At 40.0% G+C, this 18,399-nt stretch overlaps 67 non-coding genes across 67 annotated transcripts; all 67 read right to left on the bottom strand.

The window, feature by feature from the left end:
* Nucleotides 1-1,834: 1,834 nt before the first annotated feature.
* trnag-gcc (transfer RNA glycine (anticodon GCC)) lies at nucleotides 1,835-1,905 on the bottom strand. Its single transcript has one exon. It is a non-coding gene; the product is annotated as a tRNA-Gly (tRNA).
* Nucleotides 1,906-2,011: 106 nt separating this feature from the next.
* trnag-ccc (transfer RNA glycine (anticodon CCC)) lies at nucleotides 2,012-2,082 on the bottom strand. Its single transcript has one exon. It is a non-coding gene; the product is annotated as a tRNA-Gly (tRNA).
* Nucleotides 2,083-2,188: 106 nt separating this feature from the next.
* On the bottom strand, nucleotides 2,189-2,259 carry trnag-ccc (transfer RNA glycine (anticodon CCC)). The gene has a single exon. It is a non-coding gene; the product is annotated as a tRNA-Gly (tRNA).
* Nucleotides 2,260-2,365: 106 nt separating this feature from the next.
* On the bottom strand, nucleotides 2,366-2,436 carry trnag-gcc (transfer RNA glycine (anticodon GCC)). Its single transcript has one exon. It is a non-coding gene; the product is annotated as a tRNA-Gly (tRNA).
* Nucleotides 2,437-2,542: 106 nt separating this feature from the next.
* Nucleotides 2,543-2,613, bottom strand: trnag-gcc (transfer RNA glycine (anticodon GCC)). Its single transcript has one exon. It is a non-coding gene; the product is annotated as a tRNA-Gly (tRNA).
* Nucleotides 2,614-3,074: 461 nt separating this feature from the next.
* On the bottom strand, nucleotides 3,075-3,145 carry trnag-gcc (transfer RNA glycine (anticodon GCC)). Its single transcript has one exon. It is a non-coding gene; the product is annotated as a tRNA-Gly (tRNA).
* A 106-nt stretch (nucleotides 3,146-3,251) lies between these two features.
* On the bottom strand, nucleotides 3,252-3,322 carry trnag-ccc (transfer RNA glycine (anticodon CCC)). Its single transcript has one exon. It is a non-coding gene; the product is annotated as a tRNA-Gly (tRNA).
* A 106-nt stretch (nucleotides 3,323-3,428) lies between these two features.
* Nucleotides 3,429-3,499, bottom strand: trnag-ccc (transfer RNA glycine (anticodon CCC)). Its single transcript has one exon. It is a non-coding gene; the product is annotated as a tRNA-Gly (tRNA).
* Nucleotides 3,500-3,605: 106 nt separating this feature from the next.
* trnag-gcc (transfer RNA glycine (anticodon GCC)) lies at nucleotides 3,606-3,676 on the bottom strand. The gene has a single exon. It is a non-coding gene; the product is annotated as a tRNA-Gly (tRNA).
* A 106-nt stretch (nucleotides 3,677-3,782) lies between these two features.
* trnag-gcc (transfer RNA glycine (anticodon GCC)) lies at nucleotides 3,783-3,853 on the bottom strand. Its single transcript has one exon. It is a non-coding gene; the product is annotated as a tRNA-Gly (tRNA).
* A 992-nt stretch (nucleotides 3,854-4,845) lies between these two features.
* On the bottom strand, nucleotides 4,846-4,916 carry trnag-gcc (transfer RNA glycine (anticodon GCC)). The gene has a single exon. It is a non-coding gene; the product is annotated as a tRNA-Gly (tRNA).
* Nucleotides 4,917-5,022: 106 nt separating this feature from the next.
* trnag-ccc (transfer RNA glycine (anticodon CCC)) lies at nucleotides 5,023-5,093 on the bottom strand. The gene has a single exon. It is a non-coding gene; the product is annotated as a tRNA-Gly (tRNA).
* Nucleotides 5,094-5,199: 106 nt separating this feature from the next.
* trnag-ccc (transfer RNA glycine (anticodon CCC)) lies at nucleotides 5,200-5,270 on the bottom strand. The gene has a single exon. It is a non-coding gene; the product is annotated as a tRNA-Gly (tRNA).
* Nucleotides 5,271-5,376: 106 nt separating this feature from the next.
* Nucleotides 5,377-5,447, bottom strand: trnag-gcc (transfer RNA glycine (anticodon GCC)). The gene has a single exon. It is a non-coding gene; the product is annotated as a tRNA-Gly (tRNA).
* A 106-nt stretch (nucleotides 5,448-5,553) lies between these two features.
* Nucleotides 5,554-5,624, bottom strand: trnag-gcc (transfer RNA glycine (anticodon GCC)). Its single transcript has one exon. It is a non-coding gene; the product is annotated as a tRNA-Gly (tRNA).
* Nucleotides 5,625-6,085: 461 nt separating this feature from the next.
* Nucleotides 6,086-6,156, bottom strand: trnag-gcc (transfer RNA glycine (anticodon GCC)). Its single transcript has one exon. It is a non-coding gene; the product is annotated as a tRNA-Gly (tRNA).
* A 106-nt stretch (nucleotides 6,157-6,262) lies between these two features.
* trnag-ccc (transfer RNA glycine (anticodon CCC)) lies at nucleotides 6,263-6,333 on the bottom strand. The gene has a single exon. It is a non-coding gene; the product is annotated as a tRNA-Gly (tRNA).
* A 106-nt stretch (nucleotides 6,334-6,439) lies between these two features.
* trnag-ccc (transfer RNA glycine (anticodon CCC)) lies at nucleotides 6,440-6,510 on the bottom strand. The gene has a single exon. It is a non-coding gene; the product is annotated as a tRNA-Gly (tRNA).
* A 106-nt stretch (nucleotides 6,511-6,616) lies between these two features.
* trnag-gcc (transfer RNA glycine (anticodon GCC)) lies at nucleotides 6,617-6,687 on the bottom strand. Its single transcript has one exon. It is a non-coding gene; the product is annotated as a tRNA-Gly (tRNA).
* A 106-nt stretch (nucleotides 6,688-6,793) lies between these two features.
* On the bottom strand, nucleotides 6,794-6,864 carry trnag-gcc (transfer RNA glycine (anticodon GCC)). Its single transcript has one exon. It is a non-coding gene; the product is annotated as a tRNA-Gly (tRNA).
* A 461-nt stretch (nucleotides 6,865-7,325) lies between these two features.
* Nucleotides 7,326-7,396, bottom strand: trnag-gcc (transfer RNA glycine (anticodon GCC)). Its single transcript has one exon. It is a non-coding gene; the product is annotated as a tRNA-Gly (tRNA).
* Nucleotides 7,397-7,502: 106 nt separating this feature from the next.
* Nucleotides 7,503-7,573, bottom strand: trnag-ccc (transfer RNA glycine (anticodon CCC)). Its single transcript has one exon. It is a non-coding gene; the product is annotated as a tRNA-Gly (tRNA).
* A 106-nt stretch (nucleotides 7,574-7,679) lies between these two features.
* Nucleotides 7,680-7,750, bottom strand: trnag-ccc (transfer RNA glycine (anticodon CCC)). Its single transcript has one exon. It is a non-coding gene; the product is annotated as a tRNA-Gly (tRNA).
* A 106-nt stretch (nucleotides 7,751-7,856) lies between these two features.
* trnag-gcc (transfer RNA glycine (anticodon GCC)) lies at nucleotides 7,857-7,927 on the bottom strand. The gene has a single exon. It is a non-coding gene; the product is annotated as a tRNA-Gly (tRNA).
* A 460-nt stretch (nucleotides 7,928-8,387) lies between these two features.
* trnag-gcc (transfer RNA glycine (anticodon GCC)) lies at nucleotides 8,388-8,458 on the bottom strand. The gene has a single exon. It is a non-coding gene; the product is annotated as a tRNA-Gly (tRNA).
* A 283-nt stretch (nucleotides 8,459-8,741) lies between these two features.
* On the bottom strand, nucleotides 8,742-8,812 carry trnag-gcc (transfer RNA glycine (anticodon GCC)). The gene has a single exon. It is a non-coding gene; the product is annotated as a tRNA-Gly (tRNA).
* Nucleotides 8,813-8,918: 106 nt separating this feature from the next.
* trnag-gcc (transfer RNA glycine (anticodon GCC)) lies at nucleotides 8,919-8,989 on the bottom strand. Its single transcript has one exon. It is a non-coding gene; the product is annotated as a tRNA-Gly (tRNA).
* Nucleotides 8,990-9,095: 106 nt separating this feature from the next.
* trnag-gcc (transfer RNA glycine (anticodon GCC)) lies at nucleotides 9,096-9,166 on the bottom strand. Its single transcript has one exon. It is a non-coding gene; the product is annotated as a tRNA-Gly (tRNA).
* A 106-nt stretch (nucleotides 9,167-9,272) lies between these two features.
* Nucleotides 9,273-9,343, bottom strand: trnag-ccc (transfer RNA glycine (anticodon CCC)). Its single transcript has one exon. It is a non-coding gene; the product is annotated as a tRNA-Gly (tRNA).
* Nucleotides 9,344-9,449: 106 nt separating this feature from the next.
* On the bottom strand, nucleotides 9,450-9,520 carry trnag-ccc (transfer RNA glycine (anticodon CCC)). Its single transcript has one exon. It is a non-coding gene; the product is annotated as a tRNA-Gly (tRNA).
* Nucleotides 9,521-9,626: 106 nt separating this feature from the next.
* On the bottom strand, nucleotides 9,627-9,697 carry trnag-ccc (transfer RNA glycine (anticodon CCC)). The gene has a single exon. It is a non-coding gene; the product is annotated as a tRNA-Gly (tRNA).
* A 447-nt stretch (nucleotides 9,698-10,144) lies between these two features.
* trnag-gcc (transfer RNA glycine (anticodon GCC)) lies at nucleotides 10,145-10,215 on the bottom strand. The gene has a single exon. It is a non-coding gene; the product is annotated as a tRNA-Gly (tRNA).
* Nucleotides 10,216-10,321: 106 nt separating this feature from the next.
* trnag-ccc (transfer RNA glycine (anticodon CCC)) lies at nucleotides 10,322-10,392 on the bottom strand. Its single transcript has one exon. It is a non-coding gene; the product is annotated as a tRNA-Gly (tRNA).
* A 106-nt stretch (nucleotides 10,393-10,498) lies between these two features.
* Nucleotides 10,499-10,569, bottom strand: trnag-gcc (transfer RNA glycine (anticodon GCC)). The gene has a single exon. It is a non-coding gene; the product is annotated as a tRNA-Gly (tRNA).
* A 106-nt stretch (nucleotides 10,570-10,675) lies between these two features.
* On the bottom strand, nucleotides 10,676-10,746 carry trnag-ccc (transfer RNA glycine (anticodon CCC)). Its single transcript has one exon. It is a non-coding gene; the product is annotated as a tRNA-Gly (tRNA).
* A 106-nt stretch (nucleotides 10,747-10,852) lies between these two features.
* trnag-ccc (transfer RNA glycine (anticodon CCC)) lies at nucleotides 10,853-10,923 on the bottom strand. The gene has a single exon. It is a non-coding gene; the product is annotated as a tRNA-Gly (tRNA).
* A 106-nt stretch (nucleotides 10,924-11,029) lies between these two features.
* Nucleotides 11,030-11,100, bottom strand: trnag-gcc (transfer RNA glycine (anticodon GCC)). Its single transcript has one exon. It is a non-coding gene; the product is annotated as a tRNA-Gly (tRNA).
* Nucleotides 11,101-11,383: 283 nt separating this feature from the next.
* On the bottom strand, nucleotides 11,384-11,454 carry trnag-ccc (transfer RNA glycine (anticodon CCC)). The gene has a single exon. It is a non-coding gene; the product is annotated as a tRNA-Gly (tRNA).
* A 106-nt stretch (nucleotides 11,455-11,560) lies between these two features.
* On the bottom strand, nucleotides 11,561-11,631 carry trnag-gcc (transfer RNA glycine (anticodon GCC)). The gene has a single exon. It is a non-coding gene; the product is annotated as a tRNA-Gly (tRNA).
* A 106-nt stretch (nucleotides 11,632-11,737) lies between these two features.
* Nucleotides 11,738-11,808, bottom strand: trnag-ccc (transfer RNA glycine (anticodon CCC)). The gene has a single exon. It is a non-coding gene; the product is annotated as a tRNA-Gly (tRNA).
* Nucleotides 11,809-11,914: 106 nt separating this feature from the next.
* Nucleotides 11,915-11,985, bottom strand: trnag-ccc (transfer RNA glycine (anticodon CCC)). The gene has a single exon. It is a non-coding gene; the product is annotated as a tRNA-Gly (tRNA).
* A 106-nt stretch (nucleotides 11,986-12,091) lies between these two features.
* Nucleotides 12,092-12,162, bottom strand: trnag-gcc (transfer RNA glycine (anticodon GCC)). The gene has a single exon. It is a non-coding gene; the product is annotated as a tRNA-Gly (tRNA).
* Nucleotides 12,163-12,622: 460 nt separating this feature from the next.
* trnag-ccc (transfer RNA glycine (anticodon CCC)) lies at nucleotides 12,623-12,693 on the bottom strand. Its single transcript has one exon. It is a non-coding gene; the product is annotated as a tRNA-Gly (tRNA).
* A 283-nt stretch (nucleotides 12,694-12,976) lies between these two features.
* trnag-gcc (transfer RNA glycine (anticodon GCC)) lies at nucleotides 12,977-13,047 on the bottom strand. The gene has a single exon. It is a non-coding gene; the product is annotated as a tRNA-Gly (tRNA).
* A 106-nt stretch (nucleotides 13,048-13,153) lies between these two features.
* On the bottom strand, nucleotides 13,154-13,224 carry trnag-gcc (transfer RNA glycine (anticodon GCC)). Its single transcript has one exon. It is a non-coding gene; the product is annotated as a tRNA-Gly (tRNA).
* Nucleotides 13,225-13,330: 106 nt separating this feature from the next.
* trnag-gcc (transfer RNA glycine (anticodon GCC)) lies at nucleotides 13,331-13,401 on the bottom strand. Its single transcript has one exon. It is a non-coding gene; the product is annotated as a tRNA-Gly (tRNA).
* A 106-nt stretch (nucleotides 13,402-13,507) lies between these two features.
* Nucleotides 13,508-13,578, bottom strand: trnag-ccc (transfer RNA glycine (anticodon CCC)). The gene has a single exon. It is a non-coding gene; the product is annotated as a tRNA-Gly (tRNA).
* A 106-nt stretch (nucleotides 13,579-13,684) lies between these two features.
* trnag-gcc (transfer RNA glycine (anticodon GCC)) lies at nucleotides 13,685-13,755 on the bottom strand. The gene has a single exon. It is a non-coding gene; the product is annotated as a tRNA-Gly (tRNA).
* A 106-nt stretch (nucleotides 13,756-13,861) lies between these two features.
* Nucleotides 13,862-13,932, bottom strand: trnag-ccc (transfer RNA glycine (anticodon CCC)). The gene has a single exon. It is a non-coding gene; the product is annotated as a tRNA-Gly (tRNA).
* Nucleotides 13,933-14,038: 106 nt separating this feature from the next.
* Nucleotides 14,039-14,109, bottom strand: trnag-ccc (transfer RNA glycine (anticodon CCC)). Its single transcript has one exon. It is a non-coding gene; the product is annotated as a tRNA-Gly (tRNA).
* A 106-nt stretch (nucleotides 14,110-14,215) lies between these two features.
* On the bottom strand, nucleotides 14,216-14,286 carry trnag-gcc (transfer RNA glycine (anticodon GCC)). Its single transcript has one exon. It is a non-coding gene; the product is annotated as a tRNA-Gly (tRNA).
* Nucleotides 14,287-14,745: 459 nt separating this feature from the next.
* Nucleotides 14,746-14,816, bottom strand: trnag-ccc (transfer RNA glycine (anticodon CCC)). The gene has a single exon. It is a non-coding gene; the product is annotated as a tRNA-Gly (tRNA).
* A 106-nt stretch (nucleotides 14,817-14,922) lies between these two features.
* On the bottom strand, nucleotides 14,923-14,993 carry trnag-ccc (transfer RNA glycine (anticodon CCC)). Its single transcript has one exon. It is a non-coding gene; the product is annotated as a tRNA-Gly (tRNA).
* A 106-nt stretch (nucleotides 14,994-15,099) lies between these two features.
* Nucleotides 15,100-15,170, bottom strand: trnag-gcc (transfer RNA glycine (anticodon GCC)). The gene has a single exon. It is a non-coding gene; the product is annotated as a tRNA-Gly (tRNA).
* A 106-nt stretch (nucleotides 15,171-15,276) lies between these two features.
* Nucleotides 15,277-15,347, bottom strand: trnag-ccc (transfer RNA glycine (anticodon CCC)). Its single transcript has one exon. It is a non-coding gene; the product is annotated as a tRNA-Gly (tRNA).
* A 106-nt stretch (nucleotides 15,348-15,453) lies between these two features.
* trnag-ccc (transfer RNA glycine (anticodon CCC)) lies at nucleotides 15,454-15,524 on the bottom strand. The gene has a single exon. It is a non-coding gene; the product is annotated as a tRNA-Gly (tRNA).
* A 283-nt stretch (nucleotides 15,525-15,807) lies between these two features.
* trnac-gca (transfer RNA cysteine (anticodon GCA)) lies at nucleotides 15,808-15,878 on the bottom strand. The gene has a single exon. It is a non-coding gene; the product is annotated as a tRNA-Cys (tRNA).
* Nucleotides 15,879-15,983: 105 nt separating this feature from the next.
* trnag-ccc (transfer RNA glycine (anticodon CCC)) lies at nucleotides 15,984-16,054 on the bottom strand. Its single transcript has one exon. It is a non-coding gene; the product is annotated as a tRNA-Gly (tRNA).
* Nucleotides 16,055-16,337: 283 nt separating this feature from the next.
* trnag-ccc (transfer RNA glycine (anticodon CCC)) lies at nucleotides 16,338-16,408 on the bottom strand. The gene has a single exon. It is a non-coding gene; the product is annotated as a tRNA-Gly (tRNA).
* Nucleotides 16,409-16,514: 106 nt separating this feature from the next.
* trnag-ccc (transfer RNA glycine (anticodon CCC)) lies at nucleotides 16,515-16,585 on the bottom strand. Its single transcript has one exon. It is a non-coding gene; the product is annotated as a tRNA-Gly (tRNA).
* Nucleotides 16,586-16,867: 282 nt separating this feature from the next.
* trnag-ccc (transfer RNA glycine (anticodon CCC)) lies at nucleotides 16,868-16,938 on the bottom strand. Its single transcript has one exon. It is a non-coding gene; the product is annotated as a tRNA-Gly (tRNA).
* A 283-nt stretch (nucleotides 16,939-17,221) lies between these two features.
* trnag-ccc (transfer RNA glycine (anticodon CCC)) lies at nucleotides 17,222-17,292 on the bottom strand. Its single transcript has one exon. It is a non-coding gene; the product is annotated as a tRNA-Gly (tRNA).
* A 106-nt stretch (nucleotides 17,293-17,398) lies between these two features.
* trnag-ccc (transfer RNA glycine (anticodon CCC)) lies at nucleotides 17,399-17,469 on the bottom strand. Its single transcript has one exon. It is a non-coding gene; the product is annotated as a tRNA-Gly (tRNA).
* A 106-nt stretch (nucleotides 17,470-17,575) lies between these two features.
* On the bottom strand, nucleotides 17,576-17,646 carry trnag-ccc (transfer RNA glycine (anticodon CCC)). The gene has a single exon. It is a non-coding gene; the product is annotated as a tRNA-Gly (tRNA).
* Nucleotides 17,647-17,752: 106 nt separating this feature from the next.
* Nucleotides 17,753-17,823, bottom strand: trnag-gcc (transfer RNA glycine (anticodon GCC)). The gene has a single exon. It is a non-coding gene; the product is annotated as a tRNA-Gly (tRNA).
* Nucleotides 17,824-17,929: 106 nt separating this feature from the next.
* Nucleotides 17,930-18,000, bottom strand: trnag-ccc (transfer RNA glycine (anticodon CCC)). The gene has a single exon. It is a non-coding gene; the product is annotated as a tRNA-Gly (tRNA).
* A 283-nt stretch (nucleotides 18,001-18,283) lies between these two features.
* On the bottom strand, nucleotides 18,284-18,354 carry trnag-ccc (transfer RNA glycine (anticodon CCC)). Its single transcript has one exon. It is a non-coding gene; the product is annotated as a tRNA-Gly (tRNA).
* Nucleotides 18,355-18,399: the final 45 nt, after the last annotated feature.

Raw genomic sequence — 18,399 nt, 5'->3', positions numbered from 1 at the left:
AGAAGGACATGCTGAAGGAGACAGGACTTACAATACTCTGTAGTCAACATGGAATGTCCCTGTTGTGTTTAATAAATACATCTAATTCACGCTGTCTACATGTCATCAATGAGTTTTGAAGCCATTACACTGGTTTTGAACTTTAGCTTCATTACATCCTGTGAGTGAATTCTAATCATTGTACCACCCATCAACTTATGCTGATCATAATGAAATACTGTTTACATGTTGATAAATAGCTAAAATGATTGTCATGATGATGCAAACGATTATGTCAGGGGTACGTTAACTATATTGAGACATCACCTGAGTACAGCCAGGTGTGTGTAGAGAGGGCGAAAGGACAAACTCTTTCCACTAAAGAAGTGATAACCAGCAGACAGCAAAGTGAGGTAAACATTAATTTATTTGTAAAAAAGCTCTTCATCATTCATGTGTCTCTTTGCCCCAGAGTCCAGGAGAACAATTCAGTGCAAGGTGCTGAAACAAGCACAATAACAATAGCTTTAAAGCGCCTTGGACAAGGTGTTTCAGCACCTTAGACAGTGGCAACAGTGATGCACATTTATTGGCTGTCAGTGAGTGCCAGGTATCCACAAATGGCCAATGATAACAAGGCTTATTTTTCCTCAAACAAACAAAAAAGTACAAAACAGTTCATGTGTACACTCTGTTGTAAAGCAAATGAATGAAAATAAATTAAGATTTCTCCCCGTCCGGGAATTGAACCACGGTCTTCTGTGAAAATAAAGCTGCAATTTGATTGGCTGTCAGTGAATGCCAGCTATCCACGGCTGGCCCTCGCATGGGAAGCGAGAATTCTACCATTGAACCACCAATGCTGATACAGAAAAATATAGGGCAAAAGATTTCAAAATAGCCGCCTATGGACACGATGAACAAATAAAAAATTCTGAAAACGTCATTTTATTGAAGCAACAGGTATTCTGCACTGGCTAGGAATCAGACCCAGATCTCTCACACGGCAAGCGAGAATTCTACCATTGAACCACCAATGCTTATACGACAAAATATAGGTCAGGAGATTTCAAAATGGCCGCATATGGACGTGATGAACAAATAAAAAACTCTGAAAAGGACATTTTATTGAAGCAACAGTTATTCTGCACTGGCTAGGAATCAGACCCAGATCTCTCACACGGCAAGCGAGAATTCTACCATTGAACCACCAATGCTTATACGACAAAATATAGGTCAGGAGATTTCAAAATGGCCGCATATGGACGTGATGAACAAATAAAAAACTCTGAAAAGGACATTTTATTGAAGCAACAGTTATTCTGCACTGGCTAGGAATCAGACCCAGATCTCTCACACGGCAAGCGAGAATTCTACCATTGAACCACCAATGCTTATACGACAAAATATAGGTCAGGAGATTTCAAAATGGCCGCATATGGACGTGATGAACAAATAAAAAACTCTGAAAAGGACATTTTATTGAAGCAACAGTTATTCTGCACTGGCTGGGAATCGGATCCAGATCTCTCGCATGGCAAGCGAGAATTCTACCATTGAACCACCAATGCATATACGACAAAATATAGGTCAAGAGATTTCAAAATGGCCGCATATGGACGTGATGAACAAATAAAAAACTCTTAAAAGGACATTTTATTGAAGCTAAAGTTATTCTGCACTGGCTGGGAATCGGACCCAGTTCTCTCGCATGGGAAGCGAGAAGTCTACCATTGAACCACCAATGCTTAAACGACAAAATTTAGGGCAAGAGATTTCAAAAGGGCTGCCTATGGACATGATGAACAATTAAAAAACTTTAAAAAGGACAATTTTATTGACACGAAAGTTACTCTGCACTGGCTGGGAATCGGACCCAGATCTCTCGCATGGCAAGCGAGAATTCTACCATTGAACCACCAATGCTGATACAGAAAAATATAGGGTAAGAGATTTCAAAATAGCCGCCTATGGACACGATGAACAAATAAAAAACTCTGAAAAGGACATTTTATTGAAGCAACAGTTATTCTGCACTGGCTGGGAATCGGACACAGATCTCTCGCATGGGAAGCGAGTGTTCTACCATTGAACCACCAATGCTTATACGACAAAATATGGGTCAAGAGATTTCAAAATGGCTGCATATGGACGTGATGAACAAATAAAAAACTCTTAAAAGGAAATTTTATTGAAGCAACAGTTATTCTGCACTGGCTGGGAATTGGACCCAGATCTCTCACATGGGAAGCGAGAATTCTACCATTGAACCACCAATGCTGATAGAGAAAAATATAGGGCAAAAGATTTCAAAATAGCCGCCTATGGACACGATGAAAAAATAAAAAATTCTGAAAAGGTCATTTTATTAAAGCAACAGTTATTCTGCACTGGCTGGGAATCGGACCCAGATCTCTCGCATGGCAAGCGAGAATTCTACCATTGAACCACCAATGCTGATACAGAAAAATATAGGGCAAAAGATTTCAAAATAGCCGCCTATGGACACGATGAAAAAATAAAAAATTCTGAAAAGGACATTTTATTGAAGCAACAGTTATTCTGCACTGGCTGGGAATCGGACCCAGATCTCTCGCATGGCAAGCGAGAATTCTACCATTGAACCACCAATGCTTATACGACAAAATATAGGTCAAGAGATTTCGAAATGGCCGCATATGGACGTGATGAGCAAATAAAAAACTCTTAAAAGGACATTTTATTGAAGCTAAAGTTATTCTGCACTGGCTGGGAATCGGACACAGATCTCTCGCATGGGAAGCGAGTATTCTACCATTGAACCACCAATCCTTATACCACAAAATATAGGTCAAGAGATTTCAAAATGGCTGCATATGGACGTGATGAACAAATAAAAAACTCTTAAAAGGACATTTTATTGAAGCTAAAGTTATTCTGCACTGGCTGGGAATCGGATCCAGTTCTCTCGCATGGGAAGCGAGAAGTCTACCATTGAACCACCAATGCTTAAACGACAAAATTTAGGGCAAGAGATTTCAAAAGGGCTGCCTATGGACATGATGAACAATTAAAAAACTGTAAAAAGGACAATTTTATTGACACGAAAGTTACTCTGCACTGGCTGGGAATCGGACCCAGATCTCTCGCATGGCAAGCGAGAATTCTACCATTGAACCACCAATGCTGATACAGAAAAATATAGGGTAAGAGATTTCAAAATAGCCGCCTATGGACACGATGAACAAATAAAAAACTCTGAAAAGGACATTTTATTGAAGCAACAGTTATTCTGCACTGGCTGGGAATCGGACACAGATCTCTCGCATGGGAAGCGAGTGTTCTACCATTGAACCACCAATGCTTATACGACAAAATATGGGTCAAGAGATTTCAAAATGGCTGCATATGGACGTGATGAACAAATAAAAAACTCTTAAAAGGAAATTTTATTGAAGCAACAGTTATTCTGCACTGGCTGGGAATCGGACCCAGATCTCTCACATGGGAAGCGAGAATTCTACCATTGAACCACCAATGCTGATAGAGAAAAATATAGGGCAAAAGATTTCAAAATAGCCGCCTATGGACACGATGAAAAAATAAAAAATTCTGAAAAGGTCATTTTATTAAAGCAACAGTTATTCTGCACTGGCTGGGAATCGGACCCAGATCTCTCGCATGGCAAGCGAGAATTCTACCATTGAACCACCAATGCTGATACAGAAAAATATAGGGCAAAAGATTTCAAAATAGCCGCCTATGGACACGATGAAAAAATAAAAAATTCTGAAAAGGACATTTTATTGAAGCAACAGTTATTCTGCACTGGCTGGGAATCGGACCCAGATCTCTCGCATGGCAAGCGAGAATTCTACCATTGAACCACCAATGCTTATACGACAAAATATAGGTCAAGAGATTTCGAAATGGCCGCATATGGACGTGATGAGCAAATAAAAAACTCTTAAAAGGACATTTTATTGAAGCTAAAGTTATTCTGCACTGGCTGGGAATCGGACACAGATCTCTCGCATGGGAAGCGAGTATTCTACCATTGAACCACCAATCCTTATACCACAAAATATAGGTCAGGAGATTTCAAAATGGCCGCATATGGACGTGATGAACAAATAAAAAACTCTGAAAAGGACATTTTATTGAAGCAACAGTTATTCTGCACTGGCTAGGAATCAGACCCAGATCTCTCACACGGCAAGCGAGAATTCTACCATTGAACCACCAATGCTTATACGACAAAATATAGGTCAGGAGATTTCAAAATGGCCGCATATGGACGTGATGAACAAATAAAAAACTCTGAAAAGGACATTTTATTGAAGCAACAGTTATTCTGCACTGGCTAGGAATCCGACCCAGATCTCTCACACGGCAAGCGAGAATTCTACCATTGAACCACCAATGCTTATACGACAAAATATAGGTCAGGAGATTTCAAAATGGCCGCATATGGACGTGATGAACAAATAAAAAACTCTGAAAAGGACATTTTATTGAAGCAACAGTTATTCTGCACTGGCTGGGAATCGGATCCAGATCTCTCGCATGGCAAGCGAGAATTCTACCATTGAACCACCAATGCATATACGACAAAATATAGGTCAAGAGATTTCAAAATGGCCGCATATGGACGTGATGAACAAATAAAAAACTCTTAAAAGGACATTTTATTGAAGCTAAAGTTATTCTGCACTGGCTGGGAATCGGACCCAGTTCTCTCGCATGGGAAGCGAGAAGTCTACCATTGAACCACCAATGCTTAAACGACAAAATTTAGGGCAAGAGATTTCAAAAGGGCTGCCTATGGACATGATGAACAATTAAAAAACTTTAAAAAGGACAATTTTATTGACACGAAAGTTACTCTGCACTGGCTGGGAATCGGACCCAGATCTCTCGCATGGCAAGCGAGAATTCTACCATTGAACCACCAATGCTGATACAGAAAAATATAGGGTAAGAGATTTCAAAATAGCCGCCTATGGACACGATGAACAAATAAAAAACTCTGAAAAGGACATTTTATTGAAGCAACAGTTATTCTGCACTGGCTGGGAATCGGACACAGATCTCTCGCATGGGAAGCGAGTGTTCTACCATTGAACCACCAATGCTTATACGACAAAATATGGGTCAAGAGATTTCAAAATGGCTGCATATGGACGTGATGAACAAATAAAAAACTCTTAAAAGGAAATTTTATTGAAGCAACAGTTATTCTGCACTGGCTGGGAATCGGACCCAGATCTCTCACATGGGAAGCGAGAATTCTACCATTGAACCACCAATGCTGATAGAGAAAAATATAGGGCAAAAGATTTCAAAATAGCCGCCTATGGACACGATGAAAAAATAAAAAATTCTGAAAAGGTCATTTTATTAAAGCAACAGTTATTCTGCACTGGCTGGGAATCGGACCCAGATCTCTCGCATGGCAAGCGAGAATTCTACCATTGAACCACCAATGCTGATACAGAAAAATATAGGGCAAAAGATTTCAAAATAGCCGCCTATGGACACGATGAAAAAATAAAAAATTCTGAAAAGGACATTTTATTGAAGCAACAGTTATTCTGCACTGGCTGGGAATCGGACCCAGATCTCTCGCATGGCAAGCGAGAATTCTACCATTGAACCACCAATGCTTATACGACAAAATATAGGTCAAGAGATTTCGAAATGGCCGCATATGGACGTGATGAGCAAATAAAAAACTCTTAAAAGGACATTTTATTGAAGCTAAAGTTATTCTGCACTGGCTGGGAATCGGACACAGATCTCTCGCATGGGAAGCGAGTATTCTACCATTGAACCACCAATCCTTATACCACAAAATATAGGTCAAGAGATTTCAAAATGGCTGCATATGGACGTGATGAACAAATAAAAAACTCTTAAAAGGACATTTTATTGAAGCTAAAGTTATTCTGCACTGGCTGGGAATCGGACCCAGTTCTCTCGCATGGGAAGCGAGAAGTCTACCATTGAACCACCAATGCTTAAACGACAAAACTTAGGGCAAGAGATTTCAAAAGGGCTGCCTATGGACATGATGAACAATTAAAAAACTGTAAAAAGGACAATTTTATTGACACGAAAGTTACTCTGCACTGGCTGGGAATCGGACCCAGATCTCTCGCATGGCAAGCGAGAATTCTACCATTGAACCACCAATGCTGATACAGAAAAATATAGGGTAAGAGATTTCAAAATAGCCGCCTATGGACACGATGAACAAATAAAAAACTCTGAAAAGGACATTTTATTGAAGCAACAGTTATTCTGCACTGGCTGGGAATCGGACACAGATCTCTCGCATGGGAAGCGAGTGTTCTACCATTGAACCACCAATGCTTATACGACAAAATATGGGTCAAGAGATTTCAAAATGGCTGCATATGGACGTGATGAACAAATAAAAAACTCTTAAAAGGAAATTTTATTGAAGCAACAGTTATTCTGCACTGGCTGGGAATCGGACCCAGATCTCTCACATGGGAAGCGAGAATTCTACCATTGAACCACCAATGCTGATAGAGAAAAATATAGGGCAAAAGATTTCAAAATAGCCGCCTATGGACACGATGAAAAAATAAAAAATTCTGAAAAGGTCATTTTATTAAAGCAACAGTTATTCTGCACTGGCTGGGAATCGGACCCAGATCTCTCGCATGGCAAGCGAGAATTCTACCATTGAACCACCAATGCTGATACAGAAAAATATAGGGCAAAAGATTTCAAAATAGCCGCCTATGGACACGATGAAAAAATAAAAAATTCTGAAAAGGACATTTTATTGAAGCAACAGTTATTCTGCACTGGCTGGGAATCGGACCCAGATCTCTCGCATGGCAAGCGAGAATTCTACCATTGAACCACCAATGCTTATACGACAAAATATAGGTCAAGAGATTTCGAAATGGCCGCATATGGACGTGATGAGCAAATAAAAAACTCTTAAAAGGACATTTTATTGAAGCTAAAGTTATTCTGCACTGGCTGGGAATCGGACACAGATCTCTCGCATGGGAAGCGAGTATTCTACCATTGAACCACCAATCCTTATACCACAAAATATAGGTCAAGAGATTTCAAAATGGCTGCATATGGACGTGATGAACAAATAAAAAACTCTTAAAAGGACATTTTATTGAAGCTAAAGTTATTCTGCACTGGCTGGGAATCGGACCCAGTTCTCTCGCATGGGAAGCGAGAAGTCTACCATTGAACCACCAATGCTTAAACGACAAAATTTAGGGCAAGAGATTTCAAAAGGGCTGCCTATGGACATGATGAACAATTAAAAAACTGTAAAAAGGACAATTTTATTGACACGAAAGTTACTCTGCACTGGCTGGGAATCGGACCCAGATCTCTCGCATGGCAAGCGAGAATTCTACCATTGAACCACCAATGCTTATACGACAAAATATAGGTCAAGAGATTTCAAAATGGCCGCATATGGACGTGATGAACAAATAAAAAACTCTTAAAAGGACATTTTATTGAAGCTAAAGATATTCTGCACTGGCTGGGAATCGGACACAGATCTCTCGCATGGGAAGCGAGTGTTCTACCATTGAACCACCAATGCTTATACGACAAAATATGGGTCAAGAGATTTCAAAATGGCTGCATATGGACGTGATGAACAAATAAAAAACTCTTAAAAGGAAATTTTATTGAAGCAACAGTTATTCTGCACTGGCTGGGAATCGGACCCAGATCTCTCACATGGGAAGCGAGAATTCTACCATTGAACCACCAATGCTGATAGAGAAAAATATAGGGCAAAAGATTTCAAAATAGCCGCCTATGGACACGATGAAAAAATAAAAAATTCTGAAAAGGTCATTTTATTAAAGCAACAGTTATTCTGCACTGGCTGGGAATCGGACCCAGATCTCTCGCATGGCAAGCGAGAATTCTACCATTGAACCACCAATGCTGATACAGAAAAATATAGGGCAAGAGATTTCAAAATAGCCGCCTATGGACACGATGAACAAATAAAAAACTCTGAAAAGGACATTTTATTGAAGCAACAGTTATTCTACACTGGCTGGGAATCGGACCCAGATCTCTCGCATGGCAAGCGAGAATTCTACCATTGAACCACCAATGCTTATACGACAAAATATAGGTCAAGAGATTTCGAAATGGCCGCATATGGACGTGATGAACAAATAAAAAACTCTTAAAAGGACATTTTATTGAAGCTAAAGTTATTCTGCACTGGCTGGGAATCGGACACAGATCTCTCGCATGGGAAGCGAGTATTCTACCATTGAACCACCAATCCTTATACCACAAAATATAGGTCAAGAGATTTCAAAATGGCTGCATATGGACGTGATGAACAAATAAAAAACTCTTAAAAGGACATTTTATTGAAGCAACAGTTATTCTGCACTGGCTGGGAATCGGACCCAGATCTCTCGCATGGCAAGCGAGAATTCTACCATTGAACCACCAATGCTGATACAGAAAAATATAGGGCAAGAGATTTCAAAATAGCCGCCTATGGACACGATGAACAAATAAAAAAGTCTGAAAAGGACATTTTATTGAAGCGAAAGTTATTCTGCACTGGCTGGGAATCGAGCCAGATCTCTCGCATGGCAAGCGAGAAGTCTACCATTGAACCACCAATGCTTAAACGACAAAATTTAGGGCAAGAGATTTCAAAAGGGCTGCCTATGGACATGATGAACAATTAAAAAACTGTAAAAAGGACAATTTTATTGACGCGAAAGTTACTCTGCACTGGCTGGGAATCGGACCCAGATCTCTCGCATGGCAAGCGAGAATTCTACCATTGAACCACCAATGCTGATACAGAAAAATATAGGGCAAGAGATTTCAAAATAGCCGCCTATGGACACGATGAACAAATAAAAAACTCTGAAAAGGACATTTTATTGAAGCAACAGTTATTCTGCACTGGCTGGGAATCGGACCCAGATCTCTCGCATGGCAAGCGAGAATTCTACCATTGAACCACCAATGCTGATACAGAAAAATATAGGGCAAGAGATTTCAAAATAGCCGCCTATGGACACGATGAACAAATAAAAAACTCTGAAAAGGACATTTTATTGAAGCAACAGTTATTCTGCACTGGCTGGGAATCGGACCCAGATCTCTCGCATGGCAAGCGAGAATTCTACCATTGAACCACCAATGCTTATACGACAAAATATAGGTCAAGAGATTTCAAAATGGCCGCATATGGACGTGATGAACAAATAAAAAACTCTTAAAAAGACATTTTATTGCAGCGAAAGTTAATCTGCACTGGCTGGGAATCGGACCCAGATCTCTCGCATGGGAAGCGAGAATTCTACCATTGAACCACCAATGCTTATACGACAAAATATAGGTCAAGAGATTTCAAAATGGCCGCATATGGACGTGATGAACAAATAAAAAACTCTTAAAAGGACATTTTATTGAAGCTAAAGTTATTCTGCACTGGCTGGGAATCGGACACAGATCTCTCGCATGGGAAGCGAGTGTTCTACCATTGAACCACCAATGCTTATACGACAAAATATGGGTCAAGAGATTTCAAAATGGCTGCATATGGACGTGATGAACAAATAAAAAACTCTTAAAAGGAAATTTTATTGAAGCAACAGTTATTCTGCACTGGCTGGGAATCGGACCCAGATCTCTCGCATGGGAAGCGAGAATTCTACCATTGAACCACCAATGCTGATAGAGAAAAATATAGGGCAAAAGATTTCATGGACACGATGAAAAAATAAAAAATTCTGAAAAGGTCATTTTATTAAAGCAACAGTTATTCTGCACTGGCTGGGAATCGGACGCAGATCTCTCGCATGGCAAGCGAGAATTCTACCATTGAACCACCAATGCTGATACAGAAAAATATAGGGCAAGAGATTTCAAAATAGCCGCCTATGGACACGATGAACAAATAAAAAACTCTGAAAAGGACATTTTATTGAAGCAACAGTTATTCTACACTGGCTGGGAATCGGACCCAGATCTCTCGCATGGCAAGCGAGAATTCTACCATTGAACCACCAATGCTTATACGACAAAATATAGGTCAAGAGATTTCAAAATGGCCGCATATGGACGTGATGAACAAATAAAAAACTCTGAAAAGGACATTTTATTGAAGCAACAGTTATTCTGCACTGGCTGGGAATCGGACCCAGATCTCTCGCATGGCAAGCGAGAATTCTACCATTGAACCACCAATGCTTATACGACAAAATATAGGTCAAGAGATTTCAAAATGGCCGCATATGGACGTGATGAACAAATAAAAAACTCTTAAAAGGACATTTTATTGCAGCGAAAGTTAATCTGCACTGGCTGGGAATCGGACCCAGATCTCTCGCATGGGAAGCGAGAATTCTACCATTGAACCACCAATGCTTATACGACAAAATATAGGTCAAGAGATTTCAAAATGGCCGCATATGGACGTGATGAACAAATAAAAAATTCTGAAAAGGTCATTTTATTGAAGCAACAGTTGTTCTGCACTGGCTGGGAATCGGACCCAGATCTCTCGCATGGCAAGCGAGAATTCTACCATTGAACCACCAATGCTTATACGACAAAATATAGGTCAAGAGATTTCAAAATGGCCGCATATGGACGTGATGAACAAATAAAAAACTCTTAAAAGGACATTTTATTGAAGCTAAAGTTATTCTGCACTGGCTGGGAATCGGACACAGATCTCTCGCATGGGAAGCGAGTGTTCTACCATTGAACCACCAATGCTTATACGACAAAATATGGGTCAAGAGATTTCAAAATGGCTGCATATGGACGTGATGAACAAATAAAAAACTCTTAAAAGGAAATTTTATTGAAGCAACAGTTATTCTGCACTGGCTGGGAATCGGACCCAGATCTCTCACATGGGAAGCGAGAATTCTACCATTGAACCACCAATGCTGATAGAGAAAAATATAGGGCAAAAGATTTCAAAATAGCCGCCTATGGACACGATGAAAAAATAAAAAATTCTGAAAAGGTCATTTTATTAAAGCAACAGTTATTCTGCACTGGCTGGGAATCGGACCCAGATCTCTCGCATGGCAAGCGAGAATTCTACCATTGAACCACCAATGCTGATACAGAAAAATATAGGGCAAGAGATTTCAAAATAGCCGCCTATGGACACGATGAACAAATAAAAAACTCTGAAAAGGACATTTTATTGAAGCAACAGTTATTCTACACTGGCTGGGAATCGGACCCAGATCTCTCGCATGGCAAGCGAGAATTCTACCATTGAACCACCAATGCTTATACGACAGAATATAGGTCAAGAGATTTCGAAATGGCCGCATATGGACGTGATGAACAAATAAAAAACTCTTAAAAGGACATTTTATTGCAGCGAAAGTTAATCTGCACTGGCTGGGAATCGGACCCAGATCTCTCGCATGGGAAGCGAGAATTCTACCATTGAACCACCAATGCTTATACGACAAAATATAGGTCAAGAGATTTCAAAATGGCCGCATATGGACGTGATGAACAAATAAAAAATTCTGAAAAGGTCATTTTATTGAAGCAACAGTTGTTCTGCACTGGCTGGGAATCGGACCCAGATCTCTCGCATGGCAAGCGAGAATTCTACCATTGAACCACCAATGCTTATACGACAAAATATAGGTCAAGAGATTTCAAAATGGCCGCATATGGACGTGATGAACAAATAAAAAACTCTTAAAAGGACATTTTATTGAAGCTAAAGTTATTCTGCACTGGCTGGGAATCGGACACAGATCTCTCGCATGGGAAGCGAGTGTTCTACCATTGAACCACCAATGCTTATACGACAAAATATGGGTCAAGAGATTTCAAAATGGCTGCATATGGACATGATGAACAAATAAAAAACTCTTAAAAGGAAATTTTATTGAAGCAACAGTTATTCTGCACTGGCTGGGAATCGGACCCAGATCTCTCACATGGGAAGCGAGAATTCTACCATTGAACCACCAATGCTGATAGAGAAAAATATAGGGCAAAAGATTTCAAAATAGCCGCCTATGGACACGATGAAAAAATAAAAAATTCTGAAAAGGTCATTTTATTAAAGCAACAGTTATTCTGCACTGGCTGGGAATCGGACCCAGATCTCTCGCATGGCAAGCGAGAATTCTACCATTGAACCACCAATGCTGATACAGAAAAATATAGGGCAAGAGATTTCAAAATAGCCGCCTATGGACACGATGAACAAATAAAAAACTCTGAAAAGGACATTTTATTGAAGCAACAGTTATTCTACACTGGCTGGGAATCGGACCCAGATCTCTCGCATGGCAAGCGAGAATTCTACCATTGAACCACCAATGCTTATACGACAAAATATAGGTCAAGAGATTTCGAAATGGCCGCATATGGACGTGATGAACAAATAAAAAACTCTTAAAAGGACATTTTATTGAAGCTAAAGTTATTCTGCACTGGCTGGGAATCGGACACAGATCTCTCGCATGGGAAGCGAGTATTCTACCATTGAACCACCAATCCTTATACCACAAAATATAGGTCAAGAGATTTCAAAATGGCTGCATATGGACGTGATGAACAAATAAAAAACTCTTAAAAGGACATTTTATTGAAGCAACAGTTATTCTGCACTGGCTGGGAATCGGACCCAGATCTCTCGCATGGGAAGCGAGAATTCTACCATTGAACCACCAATGCTGATACAGAAAAATATAGGGCAAGAGATTTCAAAATAGCCGCCTATGGACACGATGAACAAATAAAAAAGTCTGAAAAGGACATTTTATTGAAGCGAAAGTTATTCTGCACTGGCTGGGAATCGAGCCAGATCTCTCGCATGGCAAGCGAGAAGTCTACCATTGAACCACCAATGCTTAAACGACAAAATTTAGGGCAAGAGATTTCAAAAGGGCTGCCTATGGACATGATGAACAATTAAAAAACTGTAAAAAGGACAATTTTATTGACGCGAAAGTTACTCTGCACTGGCTGGGAATCGGACCCAGATCTCTCGCATGGCAAGCGAGAATTCTACCATTGAACCACCAATGCTGATACAGAAAAATATAGGGTAAGAGATTTCAAAATAGCCGCCTATGGACACGATGAACAAATAAAAAACTCTGAAAAGGACATTTTATTGAAGCAACAGTTATTCTGCACTGGCTGGGAATCGGACCCAGATCTCTCGCATGGCAAGCGAGAATTCTACCATTGAACCACCAATGCTTATACGACAAAATATAGGTCAAGAGATTTCAAAATGGCCGCATATGGACACGATGAACAAATAAAAAACTCTGAAAAGGACATTTTATTGCAGCGAAAGTTAATCTGCACTGGCTGGGAATCGGACCCAGATCTCTCGCATGGCAAGCGAGAATTCTACCATTGAACCACCAATGCTTATACGACAAAATATAGGTCAAGAGATTTCAAAATGGCCGCATATGGACGTGATGAACAAATAAAAAACTCTTAAAAGGACATTTTATTGCAGCGAAAGTTAATCTGCACTGGCTGGGAATCGGACCCAGATCTCTCGCATGGGAAGCGAGAATTCTACCATTGAACCACCAATGCTTATACGACAAAATATAGGTCAAGAGATTTCAAAATGGCCGCATATGGACGTGATGAACAAATAAAAAATTCTGAAAAGGTCATTTTATTGAAGCAACAGTTGTTCTGCACTGGCTGGGAATCGGACCCAGATCTCTCGCATGGCAAGCGAGAATTCTACCATTGAACCACCAATGCTTATACGACAAAATATAGGTCAAGAGATTTCAAAATGGCCGCATATGGACGTGATGAACAAATAAAAAACTCTTAAAAGGACATTTTATTGAAGCTAAAGTTATTCTGCACTGGCTGGGAATCGGACACAGATCTCTCGCATGGGAAGCGAGTGTTCTACCATTGAACCACCAATGCTTATACGACAAAATATAGGTCAAGAGATTTCAAAATGGCTGCATATGGACGTGATGAACAAATAAAAAACTCTTAAAAGGAAATTTTATTGAAGCAACAGTTATTCTGCACTGGCTGGGAATCGGACCCAGATCTCTCGCATGGGAAGCGAGAATTCTACCATTGAACCACCAATGCTGATAGAGAAAAATATAGGGCAAAAGATTTCAAAATAGCCGCCTATGGACACGATGAAAAAATAAAAAATTCTGAAAAGGTCATTTTATTAAAGCAACAGTTATTCTGCACTGGCTGGGAATCGGACCCAGATCTCTCGCATGGCAAGCGAGAATTCTACCATTGAACCACCAATGCTGATACAGAAAAATATAGGGCAAGAGATTTCAAAATAGCCGCCTATGGACACGATGAACAAATAAAAAACTCTAAAAAGGACATTTTATTGAAGCTAAAGATATTCTGCACTGGCTGGGAATCGGACCCAGATCTCTCGCATGTGAAGCGAGAATTCTACCATTGAACCACCAATGCTGATACAGAAAAATATAGGGCAAGAGATTTCAAAATAGCCGCCTATGGACACGATGAACAAATAAAAAACTCTGAAAAGGACATTTTATTGAAGCAACAGTTATTCTGCACTGGCTGGGAATCGGACCCAGATCTCTCGCATGGCAAGCAAGAATTCTACCATTGAACCACCAATGTTTATACGACAAAATATAGGTCAAGAGATTTCAAAATGGCCGCATATGGACGTGATGAACAAATAAAAAACTCTTAAAAGGACTTTTATTGAAGCGAAAGTTATTCTGCACTGGCTGGGAATCGGACCCAGATCTCTCGCATGGGAAGCGAGAATTCTACCATTGAACCACCAATGCTGATACAGAAAAATATAGGGTAAGAGATTTCAAAATGGCCGCATATGGACGTGATGAACAAATAAAAAACTCTTAAAAGGACATTTTATTGCAGCGAAAGTTAATCTGCACTGGCTGGGAATCGGACCCAGATCTCTCGCATGGGAAGCGAGAATTCTACCATTGAACCACCAATGCTTATACGACAAAATATAGGTCAAGAGATTTCAAAATGGCCGCATATGGACGTGATGAACAAATAAAAAATTCTGAAAAGGTCATTTTATTGAAGCAACAGTTGTTCTGCACTGGCTGGGAATCGGACCCAGATCTCTCGCATGGCAAGCGAGAATTCTACCATTGAACCACCAATGCTTATACGACAAAATATAGGTCAAGAGATTTCAAAATGGCCGCATATGGACGTGATGAACAAATAAAAAACTCTGAAAAGGACATTTTATTGAAGCTAAAGTTATTCTGCACTGGCTGGGAATCGGACACAGATCTCTCGCATGGGAAGCGAGTGTTCTACCATTGAACCACCAATGCTTATACGACAAAATATAGGTCAAGAGATTTCAAAATGGCTGCATATGGACGTGATGAACAAATAAAAAACTCTTAAAAGGAAATTTTATTGAAGCAACAGTTATTCTGCACTGGCTGGGAATCGGACCCAGATCTCTCGCATGGGAAGCGAGAATTCTACCATTGAACCACCAATGCTGATAGAGAAAAATATAGGGCAAAAGATTTCAAAATAGCCGCCTATGGACACGATGAAAAAATAAAAAATTCTGAAAAGGTTATTTTATTAAAGCAACAGTTATTCTGCACTGGCTGGGAATCGGACCCAGATCTCTCCCATGGCAAGCGAGAATTCTACCATTGAACCACCAATGCTGATACAGAAAAATATAGGGCAAGAGATTTCAAAATAGCCGCCTATGGACACGATGAACAAATAAAAAACTCTGAAAAGGACATTTTATTGAAGCAACAGTTATTCTGCACTGGCTGGGAATCGGACCCAGATCTCTCGCATTGCAAGCAAGAATTCTACCATTGAACCACCAATGTTTATACGACAAAATATAGGTCAAGAGATTTCAAAATGGCCGCATATGGACGTGATGAACAAATAAAAAACTCTTAAAAGGACTTTTATTGAAGCGAAAGTTATTCTGCACTGGCTGGGAATCGGACCCAGATCTCTCGCATGGGAAGCGAGAATTCTACCATTGAACCACCAATGCTGATACAGAAAAATATAGGGCAAAAGATTTCAAAATAGCCGCCTATGGACACGATGAACAAATAAAAAATTCTGAAAAGGTAATTTTATTGAAGCGAAAGTTATTCTGCACTGGCTGGGAATCGAGCCAGATCTCTCGCATGGCAAGCGAGAAGTCTACCATTGAACCACCAATGCTTAAACGACAAAATTTAGGGCAAGAGATTTCAAAAGGGCCGCCTATGGACATGATGAACAATTAAAAAACTGTAAAAAGGACAATTTTATTGACGCGAAAGTTACTCTGCACTGGCTGGGAATCGGACCCAGATCTCTCGCATGGGAAGCGAGTATTCTACCATTGAACCACCAATCCTTATACGACAAAATATAGGTCAAGAGATTTCAAAATGGCTGCATATGGACGTGATGAACAAATAAAAAACTCTTAAAAGGACATTTTATTGAAGCAACAGTTATTCTGCACTGGCTGGGAATCGGACCCAGATCTCTCGCATGGGAAGCGAGAATTCTACCATTGAACCACCAATGCTGATACAGAAAAATATAGGGCAAGAGATTTCAAAATAGCCGCCTATGGACACGATGAACAAATAAAAAAGTCTGAAAAGGACATTTTATTGAAGCGAAAGTTATTCTGCACTGGCTGGGAATCGAGCCAGATCTCTCGCATGGCAAGCGAGAATTCTACCATTGAACCACCAATGCTTATACGACAAAATATAGGTCAAGAGATTTCAAAATGGCCGCATATGGACGTGATGAACAAATAAAAAACTCTTAAAAGGACATTTTATTGAAGCGAAAGTTATTCTGCACTGGCTGGGAATCGGACCCAGATCTCTCGCATGGGAAGCGAGAATTCTACCATTGAACCACCAATGCTGATACAGAAAAATATAGGGCAAGAGATTTCAAAATAGCTGCCTATGGACACGATGAACAAATAAAAAAGTCTGAAAAGGACATTTTATTGAAGCGAAAGTTATTCTGCACTGGCTGGGAATCGAGCCAGATCTCTCGCATGGCAAGCGAGAAGTCTACCATTGAACCACCAATGCTTAAACGACAAAATTTAGGGCAAGAGATTTCAAAAGGGCCGCCTATGGACATGATGAACAATTAAAAAACTGTAAAAAGGACAATTTTATTGACGCGAAAGTTATTCTGCACTGGCTGGGAATCGGACCCAGTTCTCTCGCATGGGAAGCGAGTATTCTACCATTGAACCACCAATGCTTATACGACAAAATATAGGTCAAGAGATTTCAAAATGGCCGCATATGGACGTGATGAACAAATAAAAAACTCTTAAAAGGACATTTTATTGAAGCTAAAGTTATTCTGCACTGGCTGGGAATCGGACACAGATCTCTCGCATGGGAAGCGAGTATTCTACCATTGAACCACCAATGCTTATACGACAAAATATAGGTCAAGAGATTTCAAAATGGCTGCATATGGACGTGATGAACAAATAAAAAACTCTTAAAAGGACATTTTATTGAAGCAACAGTTATTCTGCACTGGCTGGGAATCGGACCCAGATCTCTCGCATGGGAAGCGAGAATTCTACCATTGAACCACCAATGCTGATACAGAAAAATATAGGGCAAAAGATTTCAAAATAGCCGCCTATGGACACGATGAACATATAAAAAATTCTGAAAAGGTCATTTTATTGAAGCAACAGTTATTCTGCACTGGCTGGGAATCGGACCCAGATCTCTCGCATGGCAAGCGAGAATTCTACCATTGAACCACCAATGCTTATACGACAAAATATAGGTCAAGAGATTTCAAAATGGCCGCATATGGACGTGATGAACAAATAAAAAACTCTTAAAAGGACATTTTATTGAAGCTAAAGTTATTCTGCACTGGCTGGGAATCGGACCCAGATCTCTCGCATGGGAAGCGAGAATTCTACCATTGAACCACCAATGCTGATACAGAAAAATATAGGGCAAGAGATTTCAAAATAGCCGCCTATGGACACGATGAACAAATAAAAAAGTCTGAAAAGGACATTTTATTGAAGCGAAAGTTATTCTGCACTGGCTGGGAATCGAGCCAGATCTCTCGCATGGCAAGCGAGAAGTCTACCATTGAACCACCAATGCTTAAACGACAAAATTTAGGGCAAGAGATTTCAAAAGGGCCGCCTATGGACATGATGAACAATTAAAAAACTGTAAAAAGGACAATTTTATTGACGCGAAAGTTACTCTGCACTGGCTGGGAATCGGACCCAGATCTCTCGCATGGGAAGCGAGTATTCTACCATTGAACCACCAATCCTTATACGACAAAATATAGGTCAAGAGATTTCAAAATGGCTGCATA

Source organism: Pungitius pungitius, chromosome 12, assembly GCF_949316345.1.
Source record: "Pungitius pungitius chromosome 12, fPunPun2.1, whole genome shotgun sequence".
NCBI lineage: Eukaryota > Metazoa > Chordata > Actinopteri > Perciformes > Gasterosteidae > Pungitius > Pungitius pungitius.
The sequence above is the reverse complement of the archived record's forward strand: the minus strand, read 5'-3'. Positions and strand labels throughout refer to the sequence as shown.